Source organism: Lolium rigidum, chromosome 1, assembly GCF_022539505.1.
Source record: "Lolium rigidum isolate FL_2022 chromosome 1, APGP_CSIRO_Lrig_0.1, whole genome shotgun sequence".
Taxonomy (NCBI): domain Eukaryota; kingdom Viridiplantae; phylum Streptophyta; class Magnoliopsida; order Poales; family Poaceae; genus Lolium; species Lolium rigidum.
Window position 1 is genome coordinate 184710974 of NC_061508.1, and position 11297 is coordinate 184722270.

Sequence of the window (11297 nt, forward strand, 5' to 3'; positions counted from 1 at the left end):
GATGAGAATAATAATGATAGCTACTTTGTTGAATTTGCTCCCACTACAACTAATAAAATTGATTATGCCTATGTGGAGAGTAATAATTTTATGCATGAGACTCATGATAAGAATGTTTTATGTGATAGTTATATTGTTGAGTTTGCTCATGTTGCTACTGAAAGTTATTATGAGAGAGGAAAATATGGTTGTAGAAATTTTCATGTTACTAAAATGCCTCTCTATGTGCTGAAATTTTTGAAGCTACACTTGTTTTATCTTCCTATGCTTGTTACTTTGCTCTTCATGAACTTGTTTATTTACAATATTCCTATGCATAGGAAGCATGTTAGACTTAAATTTGTTTTTAATTTGCCTCTTGATGCTCTCTTTTGCTTCAACTACTATTTCTTGCGAGTGCATCATTAAAACTGCTGAGCCCATCTTAATGGCTATAAAGAAAGAACTTCTTGGGAGATAACCCATGTGTTTATTTTGCTACAGTACCTCTATTTTATATTTGTGTCTTGGAAGTTGTTACTACTGTAGCAACCTCTCCTTATCTTGAGTTTTGTGTTTTGTTGTGCCAAGTAAAGTCGTTGATAGAAAGGTTGATACTAGATTTGGATTACTGCGCAGAAACAGATTTCTTTGCTGTCACGAATCTGGGCAAAATTCTCTGTAGGTAACTCAGAAAATTATGCAAATTTACGTGAGTGATCCTCAGATATGTACGCAACTTTCATTCAATTTGAGCATTTTCATTTGAGCAAGTCTGGTGTCCTTTTAAAATTCGTCTTTACGGACTGTTCTGTTTTGACAGATTCTGCCTTTTATTTCGCATTGCTTCTTTTGCTATGTGGGATGGATTTCTTTGTTCCATTGACTTCCAGTAGCTTTGGGCAATGTCCAGAAGTGTTAAGAATGATTGTGTCACCTCTGAACATGTGAGTTTTTGATTATGCACTAACCCTCTAATGAGTTTGTTTCGAGTTTGGTGTGAAGAAAGTTTTCAAGGGTCAAGAGAGGAGGATGATATACTATGATCAAGGAGAGTGAAAGCTCTAAGCTTGGGGATGCCCCCGTGGTTCACCCCTGCATATTTCAAGAAGACTCAAGCATCTATGCTTGGGGATGCCCAAGGCATCCCCTTCTTCATCGACAAATTATCAGGTTCCTTCTCTTGAATCTATATTTTTATTCGGTCACATCTTATGTACTTTACTTGGAGCGTCTGTATGTTTCTTGTTTTTGTTTTTTTTTTGAATAAATGCTTGTGTGGGAGAGAGACACGCTCCGCTGGTTCGTATGAACACATGTGTTCTTAGCTTTTAATTTTCATGGCGAAGGATGAAACTGCTTCGTTAATTGTTATATGGTTGGAAACGGAAAATGCTACATGTAGTAACTCGGTATGATGTCTTGAATAACTTGATACTTGGCAATTGTTGTGCTCATGTTTAAGCTCTTGCATCATATACTTTGCACCTATTAGTGAAGAAATACATAGAGCTTGTTAAAATTTGGTTTGCATGAGTGGTTTCTCTAGAGTCTAGATATTTTCTAGTGAGGTGTTTGAACAACATGGAAGACAATGTATAGTCTTATAATGCTTGTCATATGTCTTTTATGTAAGTTTTGATGTACTAGTTTATGCTTGTGTTTGCTTCAAACAACCTTGCTAGCCTAAGCCTTGTATCGAGAGGGAGTACTTCTCATGCATCCAAAATCCTTGAGCCAACCACTATGCCATTTGTGTCCACCATACCTACCTACTACATGGTATTTCTCCGCCATTCCAAAGTAAATTGCTTGAAGTGCTACCTTTAAATTTCTATCCTCTACCTTTACAATATATAGCTCATGGGACAAATATCTTAAAAACTATTGTGGTATTGAATATGTACTTATGCATTTTATTTCTTATAAGTTGCTCGTTGTGCGATAACCATGTTCCTGGGGACGCCACCAACTACTCTTTGTTGAAAATCATGTGAGTTGCTATGCATGTTCGTCTTGTCTGAAGTAAGGGCGATCTACCACTTTATGGTTAGAGCGTGCATATTGTTAGAGAAGAGCATTGGGCCGCTAACTAAAGCCATGATCCATGGTGGAAGTTTCAGTTTTGGACATATATCCTCAATCTCATATGAGAAAATTAATTTTTGCTACACGCTTATGCATAAAAGAGGAGTCCATTATCTCGTTGTCTATGTTGTCCCGGTATGGATGTCTAAGTTGAGAATAATCAATAGCGAGAAATCCAATGCGAGCTTTCTCCTTAGACCTTTGTACAGAGCGGCATAGAGGTACCCCTTTGTGACACTTGGTTAAAACATGTGCATTGCGATAATCCCGGTAGTCCAAGCTAATTAGGACAAGGTGTGGGCACTATTAGTATACTATGCATGAGGCTTGCAACTTGTAGGATATAATTTACATGATACATATGCTTTATTACTACCATTGACAAAATTGTTTCTTGCTTTCAAAACCAAAGCTCTAGCACAAATATAGCAATCAATGCTTCCCTCTGCGAAGGGCCATTCTTTTACTTTTATGTTGAGTCAGTTTACCCATTTCTCTCCACCTCAAGAAGCAAACACTTGTGTGAACTGTGCATTGATTCCTACATACCTGCATATTGCACTTGTTATATTACTCTATGTTGACAATATCCATGAGATATACATGTTACAAGTTGAAAGCAACCGCTGAAACTTAATCTTCCTTTGTGTTGCTTCAATACCTTTACTTTGATTTATTGCTTTATGAGTTAACTCTTATGCAAGACTTATTGATGCTTGTCTTGAAGTACTATTCATGAAAAGTCTTTGCTTTATGATTCATTTGTTTACTCATGTCATTACCATTGTTTTGATCGCTGCATTCATTACATATGTTTACAATAGTATGATCAAGGTTATGATGGCATGTCACTCCAGAAATTATCTTTGTTATCGTTTACCTCGCTCGGGACGAGCAGAAACTAAGCTTGGGGATGCTGATACGTCTCCGACGTATCGATAATTTCTTGTGTTCCATGCCACATTATTGATGATATCTACATGTTTTATACATACTTTATGTCATATTTATGCGTTTTCCGGAACTAACCTATTGACGAGATGCCGAAGGGCCGGTTCTCGTTTTCTCGCTGTTTTTGGTTTCAGAAATCCTAGTAAGGAAATATTCTCGAAATTGGACGAAATCAACGCCCAGGTTCCTATTTTGCCCGGAAGCATCCAGAACACCCGAGAGTCGCCAGAGGGGGGCCACACAGGCCCCAGATGATAGGCCGGCGCGGCCCAGGCCCTGGCCGCGCGGCCCTATGGTGTCGTCGCCCCTTCGACCTTCTGACGCCGCCTCTTCGCATATATAAAGCCCCTGTACCTAAAACTTCGATACGGAAAAGCCACGGTACGAGAAACTTTCCAGAGCCGCCGCCATCGCGAAGCCAAGATCTGGGGGACAGGAGTCTCTGTTCCGGCACGCCGCCGGGACGGGGAAGTGCCCCCGGAAGGCTTCTCCATCGACACCACCGCCATCTTCATCAACGCTGCTGTCTCCCATGAGGAGGGAGTAGTTCTCCATCGAGGCTCGGGGCTGTACCGGTAGCTATGTGGTTAATCTCTCTCCTATGTACTTCAATACAATGATCTCATGAGCTGCTTTACATGATTGAGATCCATATGATGAGCTTTGTATCGCTACTAGTTGTGTGCTACTCATGTGATGTTATTAAAGTAGTCTATTCCTCCTGCATGGTGTAAAGGTGACTAGTGTGTGCACCGTGTGGTTCTTGTCGTAGGCTATGATCATGATCTCTTGTAGATTGTGGAGTTAATTATCATTATGATAGTATTGATGTGATCTATTCCTCCTTCATAGTGTAATGTGGACGAGTGTGTGCGCTATGTTAGTTCTTGGTTTATTTTGCAATGATCTATTATGCTCTAAGGTTATTTAAATATGAACATCGAATGTTGTGGAGCTTGTTAACTCCGGCATTGAGGTGCTCTTGTAGCCCTACACAACGACCGGTGTTTGTCATCCAACAAAAGAGTGTATGTAGCACATATGAGAAAGAGTTATTTATTATGCGATCAATGTTGAGAGTGTCCACTAGTGAAAGTCTAATCCCTAGGCCTTGTTCCTAAATATCGCTATCGCTGCTTGTTTACTCGTTTTACTTGCGTTACTACCGCTTGTTTACTCGTCCCGGGCAAAGCATTTTTCCGGTGCCGTTGCCACTTGCTCATACTTATTTATACCACCTGTATTTCACTATCTCTTCGCCGAACTAGTGCACCTATTAGGTGTGTTGGGGACACAAGAGACTTCTTGCTTTGTGGTTGCAGGGTTGCATGAGAGGGATATCTTTGACCTCTTCCTCCCTGAGTTCGATAAACCTTGGGTGATCCACTTAAGGGAAACTTGCTGCTGTTCTACAAACCTCTGCTCTTGGAGGCCCAACACTGTCTACAAGAATAGAAGCACCCGTAGACATCACATACAAACACATATTTGATACAAAACCAAACATGCAAAGGGGCAAGTAACTTACAATAAATATGAAGAGTTGAAGTATAAGTTACCGCAAGGAGGAACATTGGATGTAAGATATAGATAATGATCCATACGACTTGGCTTGGTCAAAATATAACATATGAAGATCCCTTAATTCTTCATGAAGTAGCCAAGTCTCCAATGACCTCCACATGCACCTATTGATCACGTTTGAGCTTGTTGGTCCCCAACCAAGTTGGGTCCTAAGAGGTTAGTCACAATAGGCTTGGCAACCCAAATGGTCCTTTTCTTGAGACCACTTTGAGTTCCAACAAACTTGGCAAACACATTGCCATCCTTATCCTTACCAAGAGAATAATCATCATCAACAATGATAGGGTTGGATATGGTACCACTTAAGCATGTAGAAGCAAAGTGCCCCTTCTCACGGCATAAGTACCAAGTGTTCCCCTTTCTCTTCTTTATTGATTTCTTCTCTTGGGGAACAATGTCTTGATTCTTCTTGGGAAGTGGCATATCTTCGACTTGAGGTCGAGCATGAGCTTGACCTTGACCTTGTGGCCGTTTCCCTTGTTGTTTCTCACTCAAGTGCTTCTTCTTCTTCAATGGGCATGATCTAACATGATGCCCTTCAACCTTGCACTTGAAGCAAACCAACTTGGCCGGATCCTTGACTTTGTCTTGGCCCTTCTTCTTGTTGCTCTTGCTCTTGGACTTGTTCTTGTTATTGGAATTGAATCCAAGTCCACTCTTGTCATTGGGGGATTGTTGCATACTCAACATCTTGTCAAGTGCGGATTTCCCTTCATGACGCTTTCCAAGTCTTTCTTTAACGAAAGGACTTGGGCCTCGAGCTCTTTGATTTCATCTACATGGTTAGTAGAAATACAAGTACTAGAGGAAGTAGAAGCTTCATTGTTAGAGCAACAAGGCAAAGAAAGTAATCCAACACAAGGTGTATCACTAGTTTGACTAGATGGACTACTAGGACTAGCACATGTCAATATAGCATTTGTAGTAGAGATTGTGCTAATGTCCACATGAGGCTCACAAGATGTTACCTTAGTGATACAAGCCTCATGAGCTAACTTTAGCCCATCATAGGAAATTAGAAGATCATTATGAGAGCTTGAGAGCTTTTTATGACTTTCTTCCAATTCCCTATAATTGCTAGTTAGCAACTCAAGTTGAGCCCTTAGCTCAACATTCTCCTCTAAGGTAGATGCTTCACAAGAATTAGAGTTAGTAGCACAAGCATCATCAATAGATTTTTCATTTTCAAGGTCATAGGATTCAATTTTTTGTGTAAGCATAAAATTAGTATGCTTCTCATCTTTTAGCTCATGCTTGAGGAGAGTGAATCTCATTTTCCCATTTTCAACATGGGACTCCAACTCCACTATGGTTTCCCTATATTTATTCAAGGTATCCATAGAGTGTTCGAGATTAGCACGAGCTTCTTTATTACCACGAAGAGAAGCATAAACCATTGCCATATCATGCACCAAGGTATTATATTCTTCATAATTATCATCATCATCATTCTCATCATTAGAGGATGTGTTAGGAGTCAAAGTAGGAGATACCTTTGATCCATTTGCCATAAGGCACATGTGCATACCGGAGGATGAAGATGAAGATATTCTTGAATCCTCATTTGAAATCATGTCTTGATCCATAGAGTGTTCGGTTTCCTCTACATTGTTAGTCAACAAGCAATTAGAGGAAATAGAAGCATTTTGATTATGGGAGCAAGACAAGGCAAGCATATCATCATGAGATCTATGTAAGCAATTTACACATGATATGCAAGGACTATCAACACAAGCATGTAGACTATTTTCAATGCTCGATGTGTTTAAGTCCAAAGAGGAAACATTGGAATGAGATAGAGATGAAGAGTCATCAATATTGAGCACAATATCAACATTGCAATTTCCCTCACCACTCACCATATCATTACCTTGTGTCTTTTGCAACACGTTGGTGAAGTGGAAGTTGATGATATATCATCACGGCCGGAGGTGGAAGCAACTTGGTGCTCTTCATGATGTGAAGGGGAAGAGAGCTCCTTGGAGACACCACCGACCAAATGAGAAATGGATTCACCAAACATTTCTTTAAGCTTGATCCACATCTCATGAGATGACTTTCGCTTTATATATATCAAGAACCTACGAAAATCGGGTCTCAAGGAGAATAAAAGCTCATTAGATACTAGAGCTTCAAGATGTAAGTTTTTCTCATCCTCTAAAGATAGATTTTGAGGATCCATCGGAGGAGAAAAACCTACATCTAGAAATTGCTCAATGTTTGGACACAAGGTCCAAAGATTGCAAAGCAACCAATTCCGACACAAAAGATAATTTGTGCCAACAAAGATAATTGTGTCATTGTGCACTAAATTACTAGCCGACATCTTTACTCTCAAGGCGGTGAAGCCTTAAACAAGGTGATACCTTGCTCTGATACCAATTGAAAGATCGAGATGTCGCCTAGAGGGGGGGTGAATAGGCAATTAAAAACTCTTACGGATTTGTCTTGTAATAATGCGGAATTAAACTATCGTTTAGTTTACAAGCACAAACCCTAAATATGCTAAGCTCAACTAAGTGTAACAATAGCAACTAGAGCTAAGCAAGATGGGCACAAGATATATGTAGCACAAGTGATAGCAATATATATGTACTTCAAGCACGATGGCTATCACGAGGAAAGAGAGCTCGGGTATAGAAATAACCGAGGCACGCGGAGACGAGGATGTATTCCCGTGTTCCTTTCCTTTGCAAGAAGGTATGTCACGTTTGGAGGAGTGGAGGTCCCACGAAGGATTCCCCGCGCCACGAAGGCTCACCCTATTCTCCGAACCACACCCACGAAGGATAATGGCCCTTTCCTTATGGTTAGCTTTTCCTCCGCTCCGGAGATGGCAAGCTCCACAACCACTTCACAAGCTCCACGAAGGAGGAACCCGGGTCTCTTCACAATCTTCTTGAAGAGATCACCGGAGCACCAACCGCCAAGCCAACTAGGAGGTCTCCCTCCAAGAGTAACAAGCTCACGGTCTCTCACTCGAACTAATCGTGGTGGAGAGCTCAACACTATGCAATGATGCAAAGCAAGAACACTAGAGGTGTTCAAATCCTTCACTCTCAAATCCCACCCAAGCAACAAATGCTAAGATGAGATTGGAGAGGAAGAACAATGGGGAAAGTCAACAAAATACTCCAAGATCTAGATCCCAAGAGTTCCCCTCACTTAGAGAAGAAATGGATTGGTGGAGGTTGTAGATCTAGATCTCCTCTCTTAGATCCCTCAAGAATGAGCAAGAATTATGAGAGGGAAGGGAGAGGAAGCAAGCTCAAGAGGTTCAACAATGGTGGTCAAAAACATGCTCAAGAACCCTAGAAAACTGTTGGGGAAGAAGCCCCTTTTATAGCCAAACGAAATATGACCGTTTGGGGCAGATCTGGGAGTTTTTCGTGCAGCCTGGCGGAAAACCCAGACCGGGCCAGGGACCGGGCCGTCTGGCGGAAAACCCGGTCGACCGGGCCAGGGACCGGGCGCCCCTGAAAGCCCCCTGGAAACCGTCCGGATGGCACCGGTGTGGGAGCCGGTCTGTGCCGGACGAGCCGGTGAGACAGCCGGCGCCGCCGGGCCAAACATGAAAAACATGGTTTACAAAAACCATGATAACTTTTGCGTCCGGACTCCGATTTCGATGATCTTGGGCTTGTTAGAATGAGAACAACAAGACCTACAACTTTATGCATAGAAACATCATTGTCCACCCACGGAGTAAAAACAATAAGATGAATGTTTGGCCTATCTATAAAAGAGATACTGGTAAAACCTCCAAGCTTGAAAACGCAATAGAAGATGCATATGAATTCCGTTTTCGATGAACTTGGGCTTGTTGTAAAGCTAGCAACAAGCTCAAGAACCTCACATGGAGAAACACCTATAAGCAATAAGATTTATGGAATGCAAAGCATGCAAAGGGTTGAGCTCCCTAAGACGATGTGATCAAGTTACCCAACCGAAAGCCCCTCTTGATAGTGCGGCTATGTATCCTATAACCCGGTCTCCCAACAACCACCTTGAGACCGGTAAAAGGAAAACCTAGCAAGGCCATAACTTTGCCTTGCACATCCCGCTTGATCTTGATGATAGCTCTTCAAGCTCCACTCAAGCCGGAATGCCTCACTTGATCATCGTTACTTCATGAAGACTCACAAATGCTCCCCCATACACTATGATGGGAAAGCTACATTGATATACATCTTCACATGTCCATTATCATCAAATGGACGGCAAGCTTCAAGCATATGATCCTCTCGAGATGCTCAACTTGAACTTGCCCAACTCAACCTTGATGACGATCACCACTTGACGTCATCCTCTCATGAGCTATATGAGATCTCACTTTTGATGCATGCCCATGGAAAGATACCTAACCCACATAGACAACACAAGGGAACATATATGATGGGTTATTTCATAAAGCATAATTGACACGGCTTACCATACCACATGACTTCTCGTGGCACATTCTTCATGCTTCATGTGTTGACCAAACTTGAATCTATTCTTCATTCTTTGTATTGGTCAACCTAGTATCTTCTCATGCTCTATCATACTATCTTGAGGTGTATATAGAATTCTTCACTTGGAATCAAGCACTCAAGATCTTGATCATTCATTGCTTATCACATAAGCTAGAGCATGGCTAATATTGAGTTCCACATAAGAACTCCATCTTCATTTCTTCTTCTTGATCATATCACATATATATCTTCAAATCAATGATCTTGATGCCAATACTCAAGGTATATATTTATCTTCAAGGCATCCATACTTGAATCCAACACATGGACTACAAGTAGTACCTATGGAATATTCCTTCATATAAACTCAATGAAAACATTAGTCCATAGGGGTTGTCATTAATTACCAAAACCACACATAGGGGCAATATACCCTTACATCCTCGATGAGGTAAAACCCTTACTTCCTGCTTGTCTGATCTTGATTTATCGAATATGTCGAGTTACAATGGGGTAGCCAATAGGCTGCTATGGTCGACTCGCCGAGAGGCAAGGATTCTAGGGTTTGTGCTCTAAGTAGCGGTGGTTCTACGTATTGTTGTTCTGACGTTCGGCAGGCCCTCCTGGCCTTTATATAGCAAGCTAGGTCCCGATAATCTTGTCCGAACTCGACTAGGTGACAATGAAATCTAATCTAGTCTTTCCTTCTATGACGCCTTCTTGCCTTGTCCATCAAGAATTTGTCTCCCGACTAAGTGAAGCTTCGGGCAGGGACTTATAGTTTCCTTCATCCAAATATCCTTCTCTTTCGCCATGAAGTCGAAATTGGTTGATATCGGGTGCGCGTCCAGCGCTCCCAATGGGAGTAGCCCCCGATTCTAGGGACGGATGTTTGCAACCGTGCATAGCCTCAAATTGTACTACTCCATGATTTTGATGTCGATGCTTTCCGAGCTTCCTTGGTCATTCGATATTTTTAATATATCGGGTCTTAAAAGACTTCGGGTGAAGCCATGCAATTTGGTTGTACGCAAGGGATAGAAGTAACGAGTCCAACCTTACTCGATAAATCGATGATGGTTAACTGCCGATGGCAAAACAACGTTACCCTACACAGAATCAAGTCCCCGGGCTCGAACCTAGATTTGATGGAACCTTCGGTTCCATTTTTCTTTGGATTCATTTGTTTTTATCGGGTCTCCCAATGGGAGCAGCCCCCGAGTCTAGGGACATCTTGCAACCGTGCGTAGACTCAAGTCGAGTAGTTAAGTGTAGTAGATTCTGTCGGATGTCAATTTTATTCGAATATTTCAACAAAGGAGGCCGATAACCTTGGTGACATCATTAGTGGCATCGTAACTGCAGCTGCGAGTCTGATAGGATGTGACATGATGGGCCCATCCCTGTCTGAGCAGTCCCTGTCTGAGCAGTCTGTTTTGGAAATGACCGAATATTACGCTCTATCTGAGGTGTCTCCTCAATTTCTGCGCGTAGTGGAGGTAATAGTCCTTTGGCTTGCTTGTTATTTTGACACGTGGTGAGCTAAATCTGCGCCCAGTTTTTACGGCATGAATCCCCCGGCCTAGATCCTGAGCAACTTTTCATTTCTAAAGGGGACCCAAAGATTTTACTTCTCTCTCACCCTGACATCTTCTTCTTCTTCCTTCGTTCCTGCAACTTGCTACTACTGCGCCCTTAATGCCGCTGGGCCCAAATCACCATAGTCCTTAAGAAACTTCACCAAGATGGTTAAGATGAAGGGCGCCACCGCAGCAGCTAGCACCTCTACGAGCGCCACCGGCCCCAATGTGGCCGCAGCCGCGCCGAAAAAAGTTGTCCCGGCCGCCGCCGCCATTGTCAGGGATGCCCCAGGTGACTAGACAACATCCACTATGATGAAGCGCGACAAGTAGAAAGCGCGGAGCCTTGGATTAACCTCCGGAATGAGGGCGACGTAATCTTACCATGTTTAGATTCTCGTCCCAATCCTCCTGTCGGATTTACTATCATGTTTGTCGTGTTTTTGTTTCGTGGGTTATCCCTACTGCTGCGTGTAGTTGACACGTCCGTTGGGAACCCCAAGAGGAAGGTGTGATGCGCACAGCAGTAAGTTTCCCTCAGTAAGAAACCAAGGTTATCGAACCAGTAGGAGTCAAGGAAGCACGTGAAGGTTGTTGGTGGCGGAGTGTAGTGCGGCGCAACACCAGGGATTCCGGCGCCAACGTGGAACCCGCACAACAC